The sequence below is a fragment of the Macaca mulatta genome, chromosome 3 (genome assembly GCF_049350105.2).
Source record: "Macaca mulatta isolate MMU2019108-1 chromosome 3, T2T-MMU8v2.0, whole genome shotgun sequence".
NCBI lineage: Eukaryota > Metazoa > Chordata > Mammalia > Primates > Cercopithecidae > Macaca > Macaca mulatta.
Genome location: NC_133408.1, coordinates 94,833,994 through 94,857,604, shown reverse-complemented (window position 1 = coordinate 94,857,604; position 23,611 = coordinate 94,833,994). Strand labels below are relative to the sequence as shown.

At 36.6% G+C, this 23,611-nt stretch overlaps 1 protein-coding gene across 4 annotated transcripts in view; it reads left to right on the top strand.

Moving 5' to 3' along the window:
- The window catches only part of BBS9 (Bardet-Biedl syndrome 9), a 493,002-nt gene that overhangs the window by 341,025 nt on the left and 128,366 nt on the right, over positions 1–23,611 (top strand). The gene's annotated exons all lie outside the window — the stretch shown is intronic.

Below are 23,611 nucleotides of genomic sequence, written 5' to 3'. Positions count from 1 at the left end.
TTCACTGGGGGTCAGTACTGCCCCTGGTCCTCCCCCATCTCCTGCCCTGCATGGGAGGCAATATCATACAGTGGTCAAAAACATGGGCTTTGGGAATCTACCAATTTGGGATGCACTGGGCTTTAAATAACTGAAACCCAACTTGGATTGGCTTAAACAATAAGGAAATGTATGAGTTCATATAACTGAAAGTACAGAGGATTCGAGTTGTTTTTAATCCAGTAGTTTCTATTCTGTTGCCCTATGACTCACTTGGCTTTGACTTCTTTTGTGTTTTGGTTTCTCCCTCAGGCTGGTAGTGGTGAAATGTCTGTAGCAGTGCTGGACCTCACAGCTGCACATTATCCAAAGGCTTACTCTTAGAGGAAATAAACTCCAAGAAGCTCCCAGCAGACATTTCCTTATTTCTCTCTGGCCTGTATTTTATCACTTGTCCATTTTGGAAATAATCTTTGATACTGAGAAGCATTAAGTGGCTTAGGCCAAGTTCCTGAACAGGTCACTGCCAAGAGGATGGGATTATCATGATTGGCTCAGACAAATCATGATTCATCTCGAGACCTGAGGTCAAGACACCTAAATCATAATGGCTACTGCACTGTTAGGTAGATGGATGTAGGCATGTGCACACCTGCTATATAGTGAGTCCTGGGGAAGGATTTCGGGAGTGGCCCTGGAAGGTAGACTTGCGGCAGTTTGGGCAGGGAATTCTGTGCTAAAAAGAACGTATTTAGAAGGGAAGGCACAGTCTCTTTGTTCTTACATCCACTTGGTTTCATAGACAACTTTCCCTGTGGGGAGGAGTTTGGTCACGAGTGGACCCCATTCTGGCCTCTCAAAACTCAGAGCCCAAGGTAAACGTTTATCTTTCTGGTGTAAAAGCAGTTCCGATGAGCTGTAAGACCACTGGCAAGTGACAATTCCCCTACAATTCATGTTTCTTTTATAAAGGAGGAGCAATCCCAGTTACATCCAGTTTGTCATGTTGTGAGGTTAATTGAGGTGATATATGCAGAGTATTCAGTAAATGCTGGCTGCTTTTATTGTTCTTAAGTACCTGGTACACAGTTGTTCCCTGGCTCTGTCACTCCCTGATGAGAAAACCTTGGCAAATCACTTGACCTCCTCAGACATCAGTTCCTCCTCTGTAAAATATGGATGGTGGTGGTGATACTTACCTCAGATCTGTTGATACTGTAGTGGGAGGGAATGTGTAAGACACAAAGCCCACCCTCTGTAGTTGTCTCTGCTGTCAGGAAACCTCAGTTTCTGAGATGAGATAGTGATTCTGGGCTACTGCTGCCCTTCGTAATTTTTCAGGTAAAATTTTCCAGGTAAAATCTGCCTCTGACTAGAAAATTTGTTCATATTTTATAGAAAGTCAGCTTACTAACCCAGAAATAAATTCTTGACAAGTTATCCCCTCTTCTTTTTTGTTTTTCCTATTTCATGTTGCCTTCATGTCCTGTCACTACTCAAGGCAATCTGACAAAGTTGGTCTGGCTTTTCCTAGGCTTTATTTCACCAAAACTATCCCAGCAGCAATAATTAACAGGCATCTATGGCATTAGAGACTAGGAATAGTGGAAACACCCCCATGTAGTGTGGTAATTAGGGTACTGATTTTCTTTAAAAAGGCCATGTCTGAATTGGGTCCCCAGCTAACCCGAGATCAGAACTACAGAGGATTGTATTAATAAGAAAAGTCTGGGTTGGCCTTTCTTGTGTTTCTTTTTAACAGAGCTGTTAGTGATAAGTGGTTGCTTATTTGGCCCAACGTATTGTTATGATATTAAAAAAGAAGAAATCATTTATTAGTGCCATTGAGTAAGTCACTATGCCTGCCTTTTATATTTGATAGCAAGCAATTTCAGAAATATCTGGAATATGTGGGGATAATGAAATTATTGTGCTAGGGAAAAATTAGCTGTCAAAGCAGAGGCACAGGGTCCCACATGCATGTGCACACACATAAAGCCCATTCAGCCAAGATGTGAGTGTTATGTAATATTTGTGTCCTTTGGTGAAAATTTTTGTTTAATCATAGAAATAACACATATTTTTATAGTACACAGAGGTATGGGGACTGTCTTGGAACTGTTTTGGTAATAATGTACATTTTAAAAAATTTGAGCTGTAATTTGAAATCCTTTAAACTGCTAGGTAATGTTAAATTTCCCATAGGCTTTGAATTTGAATGTAGATTCTAGAATTTGTTCCGTAATGAAGGAAAAAATGTACATTTAATTAAGAAAGCATCATTTACAATGTGGCAGCTGTGTTGCTGTAATACTTGTAATGAATGCAAGGAAAGGTAGATAATAAAAGAAATAAGATGCTGTCTTCACTTCGGTCTTTCCTCTTAAACCTGTGCCTGTACTAATTTGCATTAGTCTAATACAAAGTTATTTTTAAGTGGTAATTAGAAAACTTTTGCTTTGTTCTAGGTGGGTTTTATGGTTGTTTTGAGTTAACAAAAATCTGAATTAAAACCAGGACTTTCTTCATTTTTTCCCTTCTCCCCTGAAGTATTTTTTTTTTTCTGTATTCTAGATTTGGGTAAATAAGTGTCTCTTTCAGATAGAATGGAAAGTTCAGGTTTGCTGTCATGGATAACAAAACCATGAATGTTGTAGGATGCTGCTAAATAATATCCCTACATCTCCTACAGAGTGTCAGATGGAACTTTGATTAAAAAGTGACAAGATGAAACATCTCCAAAGAGTTCAAGTTTTAAAATAGAGCAAATCGGTCAAAAATAGAAGGATTATTGATTAACTTCTTATAACTCATTCTGATCATGAGTTGATTTTCCTAAATAGAAAACATCTGTAGAAAAATAAGTAGCACTGTTAATTAAGTGGGATGAGGATTAATTAAGTGGGACAAGGAGTAAATGGGGGTGAGATTTGGTCACCATGGTGCAAGATGGAAAATGTCTACCTGGCCCCTAAGAGGGGGGCCATACGTGCACTTCAGACTATTTTAAAGCCAGTCCTTTGGGAGAGAGATTAGGATTTATCCGTTTGCCCTCTTCTCTGGCTTCTGTGGGCCTCTTCAGACATTGTTTACACAGAGGGTCATCTTTCTGGAAGATGCATGGGACACGCTGACTAATGAGTCACAGAGGCAATCAGCCTTATAGGACTGTGTGTTATTGGTAAGAGACCACATATTTTCCTAAGGTACAAGAGCAATGTCAAGAATGAAAGAAATTAGCTTATGCTGTGTAGAGGAGTTTCTGCTTCTACAAAACTAGTCTCTTCATATTGAGAAACAGGTTAGGACAGATTTTAGGACCTTTATTCCACCTGTCCTGAAGGCAAGATTTTAAGACTTTCTCTGGACCAAAGAAAAACAACTCTTGAGTCTTGGTAATGTTATTGTTTTAATAAGCACTTCCACTATAGTCACTCAATGAGAAATGTCACCATATTCATTTCTGTACATTAAGAGATCAGATACCTTCTGAAACCTATTTGTTGATGGAATAAGATATAATTTTACATTAAAATATTTCACAGAATATATGGAAAACATGTATGGTATCTTAGGATGAAAACAGTTTTTTGTATTTTCCTTAGCTAGCTGATGATTTTGAACTCAAGGTTAGTTTGTCTGGAAGCATGATATATTTATCTGTAAAAAAGAAACTTTCAGGAAATTGTGTCTGAAAAGAGTGTTAAAGACCTCAATATCTCTATTTAGAGTTTAAAAATACAACTTAACTTTTAATTTAACCACTTTTAGTCAATGCTCTTAAAGTGCCCATTCCATAAATCACCCTATCGTTTGCCAAATAGTTGCCATTTATAGATCAATAAAAGTCCAAAGAGGTTAAGTGACGTTCAAGTAACACAGCAAGTGGCAGGATCAGGAAAAGGTTTGAGGCTTTTAATTTCTAGTCTTTTAGCTCTAAGACAATTAGCTGGTTCTGCTCTGAGATCAGCACTATCCAATTTAAATGGAGTCCTCAGGTGTGCTTGTAAAAGAGACAAAAAGAGACAGTTGTCTGGCCTGGATGAATCTGTGCACTTTTTGTTTTTTGAATAATGCTTATTATAGAAAATGTATGATTTAGCAAAACTGTTTATGTCACTCTTTAAGAAGAAATATAAAAGTCAGTCGAGGAAAGGCTGAATGTAACACATCTGAAAAAGGTAAAAAGTTGATTTTTTGAATGAGAGAAAAAAAGTAAAAGATAAAAAAAAAAGAATTCTTTTAGTATTTTCGAGAATAAAGTTTTCAGAACAGGGTCCCAATGTACCTGTTTGTTCATTTGATCCATAGATTTCTTCTTTGAGAGTATATGATATCAGTATATATAATAAGACTTTCATTTAAATTTCTAGTCCATTTGTGGAATTACCTTACCATCTTGGGGAGTGTTTATATTAACTATTCTGTGTCAATTTTTCTTTGTGGAAAATCTTTCTCTGCTTTTTGCTAAAATAAATAACAAACAAGAAGCTAAAGATTATAGCTAATGGTCTAGAACAAAGGATTAGAATCCAATTATGGCAGAAGTCAAATGAGTTACAGTGAATTTGGCACAGGGTGTAAAAGAAACTAGTCTCTGTTAATTGTATGTTCCAGTTTGTAAACAGGTGTTTGCCCAAGGGGAGTACACTTGCACTTCTTTTCAGATGTTTTGGAAGCGTGATTCACTGGAGTAGGTGAACATTTCTCAGTTTCACACCCCAAATACGTTATGGCAATTCTTTTAGTACTCTGGGCTCAGAGAGTTTTATTAGCAGCAGAAAAGATGGGATTCCAGAAACTGTAGCACCCTCCTTATTTGGTGTTTCTGAGTTTAACTGGCAGGCTGTTGTCCTTGTCTTTAATTAAATTGCTTCTCAACCCAGTGTCTTTCAAGGACAGCTTTTGTGAAATGTGTCAAACACTAGGGCTTTCTTCTTTTCTGCCATGAGGCTTGTTAGCAGCAGTGGGAATGAAGTTAGGGGATCAGGAGTACAGTGTTAAATCAGTTGTTAAAAGGGCCTTATGGCCAATTACTGAAGAGGAAAGAAGAAAAGAAACACTCAAGAAGACAAAACCAACTCCTTTCCATTGAGATCCCTCTTTCCTTTGCTGGTTCTTTAATGCCAGCCGGAATCTTGCGGTATTGTTCTGTTTTAACTATCATGTTTTATTTTGCTCAGCAGTTTGAAAATTTCTCTAGAGCTGTGGTTCTCAATTGGGAGTGGGGTGATTGAGACTCCAGTACACTTGGCAAAGTCTGGGGGCATTTTTGGTTGTAACAGCTGGGGAGAAGGGAGAGGATACTATTGGCATCTAGTAAGTAGAGGCCAGTGATGCTGCTAAACTTCCTACAATGGGCAGAGCAGCCCTCACAGCAAACAAGTATCCAGCCCAAAATGTCAACAGGTCTCAACAGAGTTGAGAAACTCTGCTTTATAGGAAGAAATTAAAAGGCGTTTAAAAGAAGTGGCCTGTCTCTACAAATTCATAGCTGGTTTATACAAGCAGATATTCAAAATATCTCACTCAAGGTAGCAAAGGCACTGAAATGTTTTTGTTTTGAGCACTTCCTTACTTTCTGGCACTACAGGATGCTCCAGGTTTATCTCATATATCTCTTGCCCCGTGCTGGCATCAGCCATTTCTCCAAGGAGCCCTGGTTCTTTTTATTGAAGAAACCAAGATCTGGGCATTAGGCGTGCTTATGGGCACTTAGTTTTTTTAAACTCCAAAATCGAAGCTTAATTTGTTAATGAGACCAGTTTTTAAAACTTGGTCTTTACCATATATTATATAAGTGTACTTTAAAAATACTTTTCTTATGTTTGAGCTTACATGGAACTTCTAATTACCCAAGTAATACTGAAATTTGAAACGATTTTTTATATGTTAAATGAAACCTACAATAACATGAATTGTAAAATATATTTCTTTTATAATGTACTGATGATGTTTGAGACTACTATTGCTTTAAAGCAACCTTGTTATTGAACACTTTTACTACATGTAGTTTTATTTCATAGCCTCCTACAGCTGAAAGGCACTTAATCCTGCCTTGTCTACAAATCGATAATTTGTTCTGAAGTGTGTGAAAATCTGCATAATGATGAACCTTGCTTAAAGAGTTCTATTGTGATTTAAGTTAAACTGATAGTCTTTCATTTGGCCAATGTTCATATCTCTGTAGAAATTTAAGGTTTAAATTCTCCTAAGATGGTTTCTAGAATTTCTTGGCTTTATCTTTAACTGCTTTGCTTGTTTCAAAAACTGTCTTCTATGCCCATAATTGATTGACATAACCTGTCAGGGTTTTCTCTTTCAGTAGCATTGTTGGTTTTTAAACCATTTTATGTACAAGTGAAAATAATTTTGGTTTTAAAATGAATATTTTCTCTTATTAAATATTTTTATGTACTGAAAAACTCTTTTAAGATTTATTTAGACAAAATTTTATGTTTTATCACACTTAAATATACATATAAAGAAAAACACAAACAAAATAATTTGTTCAAGGTATTCTTAAATTTTTTTCACATTCGGAGTCCGTTTGGGATCACTTTTAAACTTAGAAATGTCAATGTCTGTATTTTTCCAAACATTACTGTCCTCTATATCATCAGAAGTTTTGGTGATGTAGCATTTAAAAAAATAATTTGAGATGAAATTCACATGACATGAAATTAATCATTTTAAAGGGAAGAATGCACTAACATTTAATGCATTCACATTGTTGTATGGTCTCCACACCTATCTAGTTCTAAACCATTTCCACCACTCCAAAGTAATACTCCTTACCCAATAAGCAGTTTCTTTCATTAACCCATTTCCCTAGACCCTGGCAATTACCAATCTGAGTTCTCTCTCTATGGATTTATCTTTTCTAGGTATTGCATATAATTGGAATTATATAATATATGATCTTTGCATCTGACTTCTTTTACTTAGCATAATATGTTGAAGGTTCATTGAGTTTGTAGCATGTAGCAGTACTTTATTCCTTTTTATGGCTGAATAATAGTCCATTATGTGGCTGTACCATGTTTTGTTTTTCCATTCATTCATTGTTGGATGTTTGGGCTATTTCCACCTTCTGGTTATTGTGAATAGAGCTGCTATGAACATGTGTGTACGTGTTTTGCTGTATTCAGTTATTTTGTGCATATACCTAGAAGTAGGGTTGTGGGATCATATGGTAACTCTATGTTTAACGTTTTGAGGAACAGCCAAGTGGTCTTCCACAGCAGTGGAATGATTTTTAAAAGCTATTCCTAACTTTATGTTCATTATCAAAATCAATATACTCAATTTGGAAACATACTTTCTTCAATGCTTTGATTTTTGTTATTAAAAATAGATTATTCTTTAACATAGCTACCACTTTTTCCAAAGTTACTTAAAAAAATACTTTGGATAATTTCCATATTCATCTCAGGAGAGTTTGTAAGACTCTTAGAAAAAGATTCCAGGCTTTTAATTTCTAGTCTTCTGCTCTAAGACAATTAACTACCTCTTCCCTAAGATAGCAGAAGTCAATTTAAATGTTTGGCCACAGTATCTACTTTCCATATGACTTCATGAAAATGAAACAAAAATTAAAAAATTAGGCTGAATGTTCAATAACACCTTTTATATTTATGGAGTTAATAAATATTTACTCTGAATAGGAAAAAAAGAGATCTGCATTTGACAGTTACCTATGAAATAGAGTTAATTGTTTTCTTCTCTGTCATGTTGCTGGGGTTTTTGAAGATTTGCCTAAAAAGATCGTCTTTTAGATTGGACCCTTTTAACTTCACATGGCATATCTCATTACCAAGTACATTCAGAAATAGTGTTTGAATTATGCCGTTTTTAATTTTAGCAACCAGAAGTCAGTTTGTATTGCTTTCTAAGTGCTGGTGAAGCTAATTATTCCCATATCTAAGGTCATTTTAATCTCATTTATTTATTTGACATCTTTATGATATTCAAACGTGAAGATGTATAGTTTTTCCTTAGGGTAGGAACACTAGGTTAATTATTAAATAATAAACTAAGTCAAAATCTAAAACCTTACCTCTAGTTTGATTACACAAGAATGTTTTATTGGGATAATAGTTGGTTCCTTGTTAGCTTCTCCTATTATGAAATGTTCCCATTCTGTTAAACATATAAAATATTCCAAATTTGGATCATTAGCCATGGCTGTCTTTTGTATCCCAGATATATTTACATCTGAAGTCCATCAGGCTTTCCGTGTAATCATTTTGTTAATTAAGGAAATATGTAGTTTTTGACAAAAAATATAATGTCAGTATGGAAATGCAGTAATATAGTTGGGACTTGGCATTGGAAGATGGCACATAGTAAATTTAACTCTAAGTTAACACAATTATTAGATATCAGAAGTATTCCCCCATGAATGGCTGCATATTTCTGAAAACACTCTAGGGTGACAGTAAAAATTATTACAGTAGATTGACTTGGAAAATTGCAGTAGCCGAATTTGAAGCTGTAAACGTTTCTAATGTATGTAGCTCACATTTTTTCTGGCAGTGACAGAAAAAGTGGTGGTAAGCTCTACTTGCCATTAAATGAACTTTAAAAAAATGAACGTAGGCACGTGCTTACGGAAAATATTTAAATATTCTGAGTGGGTTCTTCCAAACCTACTCCATACAAATGAGGGATATTAGTCAGAATAAGTCAAATTTGGGTTACCCAGGAAGGGTGAAAGACACATCTTGGATGGGCAGCTCTTTTTGCAGAATGAGATTAGTCTTCTCAAGAAGCACTCATGAAGCCATACTCTGTCCACTTTTTAAAAAATGGGTATTTAAAATCAGGAAATATTTAAAGGAAACCTGAGTGAGTAGATTAACTACAATCACTTTGCACGTTAAACCTTTTAGGAGTTAGGACAGTAGGGACAAGCCAGGAGAAAATGGGTGAAATAAGGGTGTGTGCTCAGTTAAATAGAAGATTTGGGGGGTCCTGGAGGGTCTGCCTAAAAAGTAATGGACTTGTAGTTTGATGAGATTTGCCAAGATTTCTTAAAGGGAGTGGTATGCCCAGGCTTTCTTTGTATTTAGTTGTCACTGCCAGAGGATTGAGGCTGTTGTGCAGCTGAACAGATGATCAATTAATTGACAAAACCAAACCACAATCCTTGCTTAGCGTCATGTAGACCAAAACACAGACAGGCAACAGCTTAGATTTTCCTATTGTAACCAATTGTGCTGGCATTGTGTATGCAGAAGTGAAATAGCAAAGGTAATTTCTACATTAACGTTTTGATGGGGGAATGCTTGTATCTTGCTCTGTAGATCCAGTTTCAGTTAGGAAATCTGTGAAAGAAAAAAAAATATAGTTATCTTGTTTAGATCAGTGGGATAAATGGATCCCAAAGTATTTCCTTGTTACAATGATCCCTTCCAGTCTTAAAAATTCTGTGATTCTAGACTGTGAGTTTATACAGTATCTCTGTGAGCCAGGATGTGCTTTTACACTTCTCTTAGTTTCTTATTTTTGTCTGAAATAAAGCTAATCAGATTCCTCTACACTGGAACGAGTTTCAGCTAGTACAATCAGGTGTATAGCAACTAGATTGTAAACAAAATTTTAAAATCATGTTTTGCAAGTATTTTAGACAGTATTCTATTTTCCAAAGCAGAAGAGAATGAGACCCACCAAATATTAAACAAATGTAAAGTTCGTTCCTACATTCACTTATGGAAGGATTAAACTTAAAATTTAAATTTGATCTCCTATTAACCCAGCCCTTTCTGAAATTCTGAGTTGACATTTATGTTTTATGTGGGTATATGAAAACTTTAAAATAGTGTAATATTTTTCTGAATGTATCCATTGCCTGTTTTTCAGTGAGGTAGACAAATCTTACAGTATAATGTCCTTAAGTATTTTTAGATGTGCTAATTTTAAAATACAGAGTATTTTGTGCTTTTAAATGGCAATTGTGAATTTTTTGTTAAGTTAAAATCATACATCATTTATAATATATCCAAATTTGTGTAATGCTTACTGAAATTCGTTTTATAAATTTGACTACCTGCTTTGGTTAACGGGATTGCTTAAAATGCTAATATACTTGAAAAACATTAGCTTTATTTAACTAGAGACAGACATTATCAGAAAAGCTAGGTCAAGATAAAACAAACATGAGCCTTATGAAAATGATGGAACTATGTTTTGGTAACCTGGGGTAATTTTAAAAACTAAGGGTTGTAGATCAGAAGATTTGGGATTTCCTGGTTTTCTACTTACTCCCTGACTTGATTTGCTCTTCTGTAAAATAGGAGTAATATCTCTTTTCTTCATAGTAGACAGAATGAGAATAATAAATATGTAATGGATATGAAACTAAAAACTTCTTTACAATTATGTAAAGACATTTTTGGGGAGGGAGGGAGGACTAGTTTGCTTTAAACTTCAGTTTTTCACCAGAATTTTTAAAGGTCTCCATTTGGATGATCCAAATGAAAATGTAATAACATCTGTTCAATAATTCTTTTCCTATTGGAGCACAGGAAGATACGTTAATTTTTTCAGATTGTTCTGTTAGGTTGTAAATAAAAAGTGCTAGTGATTTCATTCTCAGTTTTTATATTATGTATTTAATTAATATTTAATATTATAAAGCACTTTTGTCAGTTCTTATTTAATTTTATTATATGAGTCCATGAATCCATTACATAACTATTGTTATAATGAACATTTTACAGATGAGGAAACCGAGACTTAGAAACACTTTCTTTTTTAAAATTTAATTTAATTTTGAGATAAGGTCTTCCACTGTCACCCAGGCTGGCATACAGTGGTGTCATCATGGCTCACTGCAGCCTTGATCTCCTGGGCTCAAGCCATTCTCTCACCTCAGCTTCCTGAGTAGCTGGGACTACAGATGCTTGCCAATGTCATTCTTTTTAACTATTTATTGTTTTTTCTGCCAACCCCAGGTGCCACTGATGGTATGTCAATTAATCAGATGTTAAAATTTAATTGCTGATTATGTTGTTCTTTAATAATTTTGTTGGTTCTTCCATAAAAGCTAGAGTTCCTGTATGTATCTCAGTTGTTTTACAGCATGTAGAGATGGGATCTGTGGTAATTCCTGTTAATTTTGCTTCGGAGGTAATACTTTTTTGGTGCTAGAAAGCCAGTGTCTGTAGGGAAGAAAAAAACATGATTGATTTTTTTTTTCAGCTTTCTCTCATTAATGCTTTCATGAGGCATATTTATTTTATGGTCCTGTAAAGCTCTTCCCAATGCAAATCTCTTCTTGGGGTGGCATTGTGGGAGGTGGGGCACTGTGAACTACACACCTGCAGAGGAATGCCAGCAAGGGAAACATGAGTGTTATTGTGCCCAAAGTACTTTAGTTAATACAGTGAAGGATTGTTCCTTCTTTGGCAGTTTCTTATATTAAAAAAGATAAAGTGAACACTCTATAAATATTAACTGATTTCAGGACACTCTTATTCTCTCCAAAGTGTCTTGTTTTGAATTATAAATCCCTTTCTGTGACCTATCTGGATTTGAATCCTGTCTCTCACTTATTAGTTGTATGTCCTTGGGCATGTTACTGTCTATATCTCAGTTTTCTCATCTGTAAAGTGCGGTAACAATAGCCTCACTTTGTAAGGTTATTGTATGGATTGAGTTAATACATATAGATACATATTTATTTAGAACAGTGCATGGCACATACTAAATGCTCAATAAATGTCAGCTGCTATCACTATATATTATTATTTTCTTGCTTTGTTGCTGACAGTTAACTGTACTATTAACTTGAAAAAATACCCTTTCTAGCAATATAAAGGATTTCATTTCTTCCTATATTTGATGAACTATAAAAATAAATCAAGTTGATATAAATCAAGGACAATCATTTAATTAGTAGTAATGGTAGTCTTTTTCCCCTGGCTTTATTGAGATGTACCTGACAAATAAAAATTGTATGTATTTAAAGTATATAACATGACCTTTTGATATATATATACACACACACATTGTGAAATGGTTACCATGATCAAACTAGTTAACATATGCATCAACTCACAGTTACGATTTTTTTGTATGTAGTGAGAAAACTTAAGGTCTACTCTCTCAGCAAATTTCAAGTGTACAATATAGTATTATTAGCTGTAGTCACCATGCTGTGCATTAGATGTTCAGAACTTATTCATCCTCCATGAATTTTTTCCTACTTCCCCCACCTTCCAGCCCTTGACAACCACCATTCTACTTTGGCTTCTTTAGATTCTACGTATATGTGAGATCATGCAGTATTTGTCTTTCTGGGCCTGGCTTATTTCACTGAACATAAGATTCTCTGGGTTTATCCATGTTCTTGCAAATGGCAGGGCTAACTTCTTTAAAGCTGAATAATAATCTTTTGTGTATGTGTGTGTATATATATGTGTGTGTGTTTACATACTATTTATTCTTTATTCATTCATCTGTCTGCAGACACTTCGGTTGTTTCCATATCTTGGCTGGAGTAATGATAGTCTTGAAAAACACGAATTAATTACTGAGTGGAAGAGTAAGAATCATGACATCATGTTTCAGATCCTTAAAAGTCAGAAAAACACTGGAAAAAAAGAAGGATAAATGTTAGTCGAAGAGTTATTTTGTAACCGGTAAAGAATAAGACAATGCCAAGTGTTGATAAGTCAGAGGCGGATACAGAGGGAAGTCCAGTGGCATGAATTTGACCAAGGGACTTTGTCACAAGCATGGGTTCATCAGGCGCTCTGCCTCAGTGTGGAAAGCTTGGAGAGGGAGAGGGGTATACGCAGATGTCAAGGGTGAGCCCATTTCTGATGTAGCTTCCCAAGTATCAGGACCTCTTCCTCCCACAATACATATTCATTCATATTCACTCATTCACTCATTCATTCATTCTCTCTCTCTCTCTCTCTCTCTCTCTCTCTCTCTCTCTCTCGACAACCAAACTCCTTACTATGACAACTGAATAACAAACATTCAAGGACTGTTGATCTTTAAAGAGAATATGGGTTACCTTTTCAGTAGGGGCAGAGGCTGTGATTGAAGATGGTCTGAAGACATTTACTGCACCCATCCTTAGAGATGGGGACTTGATTCTGGGGGGAACATTCCATGCAGTATTTCTAGGTTGTCTGCTTGCCCAGTTACAAATATTACCAAAACATCTCTTTTAGTTCTAGTTTGTCTACTAGACCCAGAATGATATGCTATCTCCTTGTTTGTTTGTATCACTTTCCAGCTCTATTTAAAACCATTAGAGATCCCAGACCCCGTTTTTCCTTTGAATTCTATGAGGCTGGACAGGATTATTAACTTTAATTCATTTGTGATTTCCTATTCCTAGTTTACACAAATAAGTCTATCAGTTCATTTGCATATTTTTTGTCCTTTGACCTAATTGGCCTTTTTTTCTCTAATGCTCTCCTTTGTCACTAATTCACCAGTGCTGTGGGAACCCCCATTTACCTCTACTACTGTAATTGTTTTATAACTACTCTTTCTATAATATGTTAATCTTCTGTCCTTACCTAAGGTTTATAATACAATTTTTCTAAGTAAATGAAAATTGCTGGAATAGTGGTTTAGCATGCTAAATTCTTCCTTTGGAATTGATTATCTTTCCTCCTTCTTTCCCCTCTTCCCCTCTTTTAAGCATGCTATTCTTGTGTGTCTTCATTTTTTTTGAACTATTGATCTTTATTGGTTTCTTTTTAACTTATTATAGGTAATGTGGATAACAGGATCCATTAACAGCCTTTTGCCATCTGATTTGCACCAAATTATATCATTGTTAAACTCATAGAAATTTAATGTAATCTTTAGCCACTTTGAGATTTCTGACTTCTATTGACACAGAACAATAGCTGTGACTTTATGATACTGTAGTTGTTTCCCCATTCTGAAGCACGGTCACAACTCTTTTAATCACATTGAAAATTACATCCCAGGCTGTATCTCCAAATATTTTTCTTCCACCAAAATCTGTTCATCTCCTGGAGATCTGTGATGGTTAATACTGAGTGTCAACTTGATTGGATTGAAGGATACAAAGTGTTGATCTTGGGTGTGTCTGTGAGGGTGTTGCTGAAAGAGATTAACATTTGAGTGAGTGGGCTGGGAAAGGCAGATCCACCGTTAATCTAGTGGGCACAAGCTAATCAGCTGCCAGCAAATATAAAGCAGGCTGAAAAATGTAAAAAGGAGAGAGAGGCCTAGCCTCGCAGCCTCCATCTTTCTCCCGTGCTGGATGCTTCCTGCCCTTGAACATCGGACTCCAAATTCTTCAATTTGGGGACTTGGGCTGGCTCTCCTTGCTCCTCAGCTTGCAGATAACCTATTGTGGGACCGCCTGATCATGTAATTCAATGCTTCATAAACTCCCCCGTATATATATATATCTCCCATATATATTATTATATCCTATTAGTTCTATCCCTCTAAAAGAACCCTGACTAATGCAAGATCCTAAATGAGGACCCAGCTGCTGAGAAGCCTACTCTATTTTCCAGTATTTTAACAATGAAGGGCAATTAAATCAATAAAATCCAGGAGATATTGACATTATCTGTTTAAGATATTATACTGGACTTTGATTTTGGGGGTTCTCTTGTATACACACAAACAGACAACAGAACACAAATTGCACATAACATTAGATCATCCTTAGGTGGTAGAAATTTAATTGAGAATCAGAATTTGCAGTGAAAAAAAATAGATATTTCTTCTACTGAAAGATAATAAATGATACGAATCTTTTAGTGTGTAGAAATTCTAACAGATTCTGAGTAGTTGGGGTGCCTAGGTGAAACACTGGTGAGGAGAAAATGTGACACTTTTTGTTAATGTTGGGGAGGAAGCAAGTGATAAGAGAAATCAACACAGTGCTGAAGCTGAAATCTAAATATGTAGTTAATTCACCGAGTTGGCCTGAACCCTGGCAGAAGACCACATGGTCACCTTTAAAATAATTTTGTTCATCACTTTGCTGATAATTGATCAAGCCTGCCATGTGCTCTGTGATCTAAATGTTGAAGCAATTATTTATTTTTTAGGGAAAAATTTAGCTACTGGAAGATACATATGTTCTTTTACTCTGGTGTTCTAGAAAATAGTGGAAGAAGATGAAAAGAGGGAGATCAGGGAGTAGATAAAATATCTAGGTAAAGTAGTGGGGAAGAAGATTATCCTAGAATTAATGAAGGCAGTGTGGACACAGTGAGTCACATCAAGTTGTCTCAAGCCCAAATATTTTTCAATACTCTTAGGAAACGGTTCTAATGGCTTCATTTCGTAATCTACAACGAAGGCTGACCCTATTACACAGTGATAAGTGCTTGAGTCCTTCATTTCTGATCTGCATTCAGACACCACCCTGTTTTTATTAATATAGAATAATTGTACATATTTATGGGATATATGTGATATTTTGAGACATGCATGCATACAATGTATTAATGATCAAATCAGGGTAATTGGGATATCCATTACCTCAAATATTTATCATTTCTTTGTGTTGAACACATTTTAAATCTTCTAACTATCTTGAAATATATAATAAACTATAATCATCCTACTGTGCTATCAAACACTAGAATATATTCCTTCTAACTGTATTTTTGTTCCCGTTAACCAACCTCTCTGCATGCCCTGCTCCCCACTACGCTTTCCAGCCTCTAGTAACCATCATTCTACTCTCTACCTCTATCAGATCAACTTTTTTAGTTCCCACATATGAATGAGAACATGCAATATTTGTCTTTCTGTGCCTGGCTTTTTTCAGTTTAATGTCCCCCAGGCTCAGCTATGCTGCTGCAAATGACAGAATTTCATTCTTTTTTTGTGACTGAATAGTATTTCGTTGTGTATGTATATCATATTTTCTTTATGCATTCATCCATTGGTGGACACTTAGGTTGGTTCCATATTTTGGCTATTGTGAATAATGCTGCTTTGAAGAGGCATACAGATTTCTCTTCGATCTACTGATTTCCTTTTTTTTTTTTTTGTCAGAGACCACTTTTTTGAGAAGTCATCTGCTCTTTTGGAAGTTTTATTAATAACCACTTTTACAGTACAGTAGATTGACTGTGCATTGGTACTAGTGTCAGACTGGTCATCACCCCATTCAGTAATTCATTGGTCGAATCTGAGGGAGAATAAAGAGACTGAGGAATGCATTGTTTGCCAAACCACCTTAGCCCAGAATGGATGAGTAGTATATCTGTACCAAGTGCAATGAGATAAAAGATTTTCCATGTCTGGGATGCCATAAATTGTAGCCCATGATGTCTTTTTCCCCCTATCTAGGAAGAGAAAGACCCATGAAGTAGTCAGTAAAATCAGTGTGCACAGATATCTCTATTTTTGGACAATAAGTTCATGGGCTTTATAGCCATTTTCTTCATCAACATCAATTTTATTTGGCTAAATATCTGTGCAATGTACTATACTATTACAAAGTCCTATCTTTCTATAGACAGGAGGGATATCATTACTAAATAAGACGGAAAATGGTATATAAATTGATAAGGAGTAGGGGAAGATATTTTTTAACTAAGATGCAGAATGAAATGGTTGACAAAGTGGGAAAATATCTGGAGGGTTAAATGAACTACGACAATGCAGTATCTATTTGAAACTCTTTTTATTTTTGCAAAACTAAGCAAAGCCAAAAAAAGTAACTATTTTGCATCAAGCACCTCACCCCACAGCTTTCCCAGCTGTTAAAAAAAAAAAAAAAAAGAAGAAGAGAGCAAAGAAAAGAAAGAAAAAGAAAGCTGCCTGGCCCTTTTTGGTTCCAGAAAGCGTGTAAACCTGGGTTGTAACTCAAAGCGCCCTAGGGTGTTTTCTTTGCTTCCACTTTACCTTATGATACGAACTTGAACAAACCAGCTGGCTCTGTTGTCTTGATTTTCTTAAAATAATATCTTCTTTTTCTCTAGAGTATATACTTATGAGCCGAGCACATTTAAGTTTTCTTTGTTTTAATTACTATAACTATTAATAGCAGATGTTGGTGTGTTAAATTGAATTTGTTCTGAGAAAGCCTTTGTTGGGCTTGGAACTAGAATGTAAGCTCTTCGAGGGTAGAGGCCGTGTCTTGTTCATCTTTGGAACTGCGGACTTACTACAATGCCTGGGGCCATGGCAGGCCCTCAAGAAGTGGTTATTGTACTAAATCCAACTGTGGCACTACTTTGCCTTTTCATAACAATATAGAATTACAAGAATATTTTTCCAGAATTTTACATTTATTTTCATATTAGTTTCCTAGATTTTTGTAAACATTGAACACCAGCATCCTTTTTTTTTTTTTTTTTTTTTCCCTCAGATAAAATCATTTGATACAGGTCACTCAACTATAGGGGAAGCTAGAATCTAGGTTTTTAATTTTTTAAAAAAATCACTTCTGGACCTTCTAAAATATATTTATTTTTCTATTGCTATTCAGCTTCTCTCCCTAAACTTCTAATGTAGATTCCATTTCTACCCCTTCACTTTTTTACCACCCCTATTTATTATTCTCTTATAGATTATCCTCCAATTTTCCATGAAAATAGCAAGCTTTTTTTCCTCTGTTGATATGTATGATGCCAACGATCAGTGATGAATTCTCTATTTTCAAGGCTGTTCTGGATTTGTATCTTAGCTTAATAGACTTTAGAAGATGTGAAGCCAGGGAGGCAGAAAATAGTGAGTGCCTACTCACCATGGGTTATAATATACTACCTCTGAAGGATTTAAAGTCCACTGTAGAAGAGCAATCACACACAAGCTTACAAAGCAACAAATGAATAATGGAAGATAATCCTTGGGCCAGCTGTGTTCTGTGGAGACCTGGGCAACTAAATGGACATCCTCAAGGACACTCATTCAGGGGGATGTCCTGGAGTTACAGGATAGATGGTGAGTTTTGAGTAGGCTTTTCAAAAGATGGGAGGGATAGAAATCAGCTGAGAAATAGATAGTAGATTCTATAATGTCATTGTGCCATATACTGATACAGGTTCATTTTCCTGTGGATTATTCATTAACCAGTCTTCAATGTGACATCTTCACGTATGGAATAATCTGACACTTTTAGCTGGTATCACTAAAAAGTGTGTTTTCCTTCAGCATCAACTTGGGCAACTTTTTGTTGTTCCAGTGGCTAGTTATCTAATTGCTGACTTATCCAAGCTGTTTCTCCTGTTTCATCCTCCTTTTGCTTGATTTTTAAATGTACAGTCATAGTGGGATGGAGGAAGAAATGCTGCAAGTGATGGTCTTTCATTTATTCTAAAATTGTTACTTACTTGTTTGTGAAGAAGTTGGTGAAGTTTAAAAAGAGTTGGCCAAAATGAGATGTTGGAATTGATTCTGGCTTTATCATTCATTAGTATTTCTTATCTTAGCATAAAAAATGGCAAGTTCGCTGTTCATAAAATCAGAGCATTATTAGAACTCTCTGAGGGTGGGGTTTGTGACTTGTATCCCTTGCTACACGTATAGGCCATAGTAGGTGCTCATAACTGCTGGTGGAACAACAGTATGACTAGAGCTAGAAGAGAGCTTAGAAACGCAAAAACTAAGGTCTAGAAAGTTTAAGGGCATTCTCATTAGTGACAGAAGCAGGACTGATCCCAGGTCTCCTTAGCTGTCCACTGTGCTTTCCACCACACCACATTGCCAGAGGCAATGGCAATGCTAGCTGTGTAGAGCCCAACAGCCACGCTGGAGACTGTGCCCAGGGACAGTAAATCAGAGGCAGCTGGGCAGCAGAGTGTTCTTGCCAAATTTGTAAAGGTTGGTTGTCAGCAAACCAGAGCAACAGAACCATTTTCAAAAATTTCCATTTAAAGTGGAATTTTCAAAACCATGAACTGCCACCAGGTCACTGAAGTTGATTTTATGGGAAGCCAGGGTTCCGCACAGCTGGTAGAGCAGACTGGTAGTGGTGGCTCAGGCTGAGGACTTCTTTAGGCCAGATTGCCTCTGACCACAAGTGCCTAAAATTACCCACTAGGGATTGCTCTCCTAGTCATTTCTTAGGGCAAAAAACCCCACTTTCCTCTTAGGGCCTTTTGACTGACAGAGAAACTTCTAGAGAAACATTTGTTCATCTCATTTTTCTGTGGACTCTGACTGAGAACTAGTGAAGTAAGCCAGAGGGTGTAGGAGTGATTGCTCAAGGATAAATAGTGACTCTTGCAGAGAAATGATATTTTTATTTCTTCAGAGGCAATAGGCATATCTAAAACACTGTGAAGATGTCCAGGTGAGTTTATTAAGTTCTGAGGAAAAAGAAATAGATGAGGAGCAGATGAGAATCTTGGATAAAGGCCTAGACCTTGATCATAGAGGATTTTATTTATTTTTTGATATTATAGTGGATAATAGCAAAGCAAAATTCATAAGGAGGATCATTTTCCAGAAAAAAATGTAGCACTGATTTCTCATGCAATACTTGAGAAAATGTCTCTCAGAGAAGATTCTGGATCTAATTCTAGTAAATGGGCCAAATGTAATAAGTAAGCTTGAAGCTGGGTGACTGCTCAGATCTAATTAGATGAGGGCATGATGGTAGATAACATGGAGGTTAGATAGTGTTTATGGACAGGCTGTCCCGACCAGGCCTGGCATTAGTTAACTGCTTGAGAGATTCTTTAGCAAAGAGGTAATTGTAGAATACATCGACAAGCAGAATTTATAGTTGAAATTAATGGCATATTTAATTGTGTAAGCTATTTGGGCCAAATGGCCTCTTTTTATCTTGTAGTTCTTGGATCCTAACATACGGTAGCATTAGCCCCATTCTCTCAACCACCCTTACTTTTTTCCTGTAGTGAGCCTGTATACTTTATTATTTGTGGAACTTGTCACATGATAAACATTGTCAACAGTATCAGTGACCATAACCACAGAACAAATTGCTTTTCCACTTGGTCAAATACGTAATAAAATGATTCATCCCAAGAACTCTTCTTCATGGTGACTTGGCTGGGTATTGATCTAGTCCCTGGTTCCAACCTCTACCTTACCTCAGGACCTAAGTTGACCAGGTGGGCCCCGAATGGCCCTGCTGAACTCTAGCTCTGGCATGGATTCGTCTTCGAACTTGGGAAGACTTTGCCATTCATGAAATTGGGACCATCTTTGGAATGTTAGTCTTGAAAGATTGTCTTCCCCTACCAGTTAGAAATCAATGAAGATAAATCTCCAAGTGCAATGAACTTTTTAGGAAGAATAGTATTTTGAAAAACAAAAATGTTGCCTACAGACTAATGTATTTTAAATAATTTCATTCAAATTAATTGGCTATACAAACTTCTTTACATGCAACATTTTTCCCCCACCTTAGACGGAGTCTTGCTCTGTCACCCAGGCTGGTGACAATCTTGGCTCACTGCAACCTCCGCCTCCTGGGTTCAAGCAGTTCTCCTGCCTCAGCCTCCCAAGTAGCTGGGATTACAGGTGCCCACTACCACACCCAGCTGATTTTCGTATTTTTAGTAGAGATGGAGGTTCACCATGTTGGCCAGGCTGGTCTTGAACTCCTGGCCTCATGATCCGCCCACCTTGGCCTCCCAAAGTGCTGGGATTACAGGCGTAAGCCACTGCGCCTGGCCAACATTTTTATAAATACTAGTTTTTCACACAGCAGCTTATAAAATCATTGTATTTGCATGGTAAATTACAGTTTCAATAATATTTTCATACTCTTGACTTTGATTCTAATTAGATTATCTGTCTCTTCCTCTGCATTTCCATAAAACTCTACAAACTTCTATGCTGTGTTTCCTTGTCTTATAATTCTCTGTATATATTTATCACTTTCCCCACCAGACATAAACTGCTAAAGGGAGGGAATCATATCTTATTTATTTTTTTGTCTCTAGAACCTAGTCCAATGCCAGGTTCATTATACATTATGATGATTCTTTATATACTACATAAATATATGCTGGGCTATACTGTATTCTGTGGAAAATGAGATTGTTTACACTTTTAAGATTTTAAATATCTATTTGGATTTGCTATATCACAAATTCAAATTGATTAAAATCCAAATTGTGGTCTCTTTAGTTGCTCTTGATTTCTTGGAGAAAATGATTTCAAGTTTACTGAGCTTGTGCTGTGTGTTCCCTGTGGTGAACCTTTGATTATATTTCTGCCATGTGGCCTGTTAGTTTAAATTGCTCTGGTTACAATGCAAGAGGAAGTAGTTACTCTTCACTATTGTTGGGGGGAAAATTTAATTTGCTTCAAACCAGAATTGTTTTACTTTAACATTTGTATGGATAATGGATCCAAACATACATACGCTAAAACAGACTTAAGGTAATTAAAAACTTCTGTGGTTATTTGGATTCAGCTTCCCCGACTTGTCTTCTTATCCAGTCTTTTTGCCCCTTAACTTTAATTTTTTTGTTATTACTCAAGTAATACAGCCTCACTATGGGAAAAATTTTTAACATATAAATATCAGGTTCTTTCCTTGTCTCACTTTTCTTATCTTTGGAATATTGTTTTTGCTGTAACCTGGCTTTCCTCGTAATTGCAAGGTGGCTGCTACAGTTCTACTATCACTTCCAGACAATATAATATCCAGAGGAAAAAGGAGTACATCCCTTTCTGTCTGTGCTCCTTAGAAGTAAGGAATGCTGGCCAGGCCCGGTGGCTCATACCTGTAATTCCAGCACTTTGGGAGGCTGAGGCGGGTGGTTCATGAGGTCAGGAGTTCAAGACCAGCCTGGCCAAGATGGTGAAATCTTGTCTCTACTAAAAATACAAAAATTAGCTGGGTGTGGTGGTGGACGCCTGTAATCCCAGTTACCTGTGAGGCTGAGGCAGAGAATTGCTTGAACCCGGGAGGTGGAGGTTGCAGTGAGCCGAGATTGCGCTATTGTGCTCCAGCCTGGCGACAAAGCGAGACTCCATCTCAAACAAACAAACAAACAAACAAATAGGAATGCTTTCCCTAATGTCCTACCTTCATGTCCAGCAACATTCATCTTCCATCCTATTGATCCTAATAGTCTTTGCCTTCCTAAGCAATCCATTCCTAAACCAAAAACTGACAAGAATAATAAGATTACCATGACTGGCTCTAGCGATTGGCAAACTTTTTCTTAAAGGGCAAGATGGTAAATATTTTATGCCTTGCAGTCCATCTGGTCTCTGTCCCAACTATTCAACTCTGCTGTAATAGCAACAATAGACAGTAATAAATAAATGAATGGATGTGGCTGTATTTTTGTAAAACCTAATTTACAGAAGCAGGTGGTAAGCCCATGGGCCATAGTTTGCTAACCCCTGGAACCTTAGACCAGTAACTCTGAAATATTAGCATTTGTTAGAATCAACTGGGGACTTGGTAAAATACAAGGTACCATCCCCAGAATTTCTGGTTCAGCATATTTGGGATAGAGCCAGTGAATTTGCATGTCTAACAGCTTCCCAGGTAATGCTGAGGCTTCAAGAACCTCATTAAGACCAAGGTTCTCATATATTTCTCTGTTGTGGTGCTATCCTGTGCATTGTAGGATGTTTTACAGCATCCCTGGCCTCTACCCACTAGATGCTGGTAGCCACCCTGCCTCCCCTCTAGTATGATGAGCAAAAAAAAAAAAAAAAAAAAAGTTTGAAATATTGCCAAATATTCCCTAGGGGACAAACTCTCTGATTTCTCCCTCTCCCTTAGACATAGACTTTTCAGATATATTCCCTGGGTCTGGGAAGAGGTTCACCTTTCCTTGTAACATTTGGGGAAGGAGTATGTAAAAAAGCACTGTTATGTAAAGAAAGAGCGAGATAAATGATTGTTGGACAACCAGTGGCAACCAGCAGTGTCTACTGACAATCACATCATAGCTCCTGAGAACAAAAGACTTCACTGCCAAAATGTTCTAGAAAATGGAACAAGAATACCCACTTTCTAAATTTTTCTGAGACCAAAATCTATTACAAAATTGAAGAAAGTTTAGAGTCTGCTACAGTAAATACAGAGAGGTGGTCAATTAATAAGTAAAATATCCTATTAAGTAAAGCCTCAGTTAAAGGTGACATCTGTATTTGGGTCTTGTAGAATGTTTTTCATGCAAAGGTTGTAAAAGAAATTTTTTATAAAATTTATAAAATTTAAAAAATTCTGTTATACTTTCAAAAAGAACATTAGTAGAATACAATTGGTTTTCTATTTTACATAAATGAAATATGAAAAATCTGGGGAATTTATGCACTTTTTTTGGCTTAGGGAGGTTTTAAATCTTAAATCTTGGATAGTGTTGGATTCCACTTGGACTATTTATATGGGTAACAAGGCCATGGTGGAAACCTGTGCAGTTACTCTGAGCCATTCCTCACCCTTCTTTGGCTCTGCTCTGTATCTTAGAATGATGCAGGCATTTCTCAGGATCCACATCAGCTAGGAGGCACTGGGAGGAGACTCCAGGGCAGTAGGAATTTTGAAGTCGGTGTTCCTCCATCGCCCTGTCTGCTTTGGGCAGCATCTTGTCCATGGCTGCATCTCCTCCTTGGCTCCAACCCCCTTTAAACAAACCTGGACCCGTGGGCTGTGATAGCTTTGTCTCCTCCCAGTATCCCTCCAGCCTGAGGGGGTGGCATTGGCTTCCTG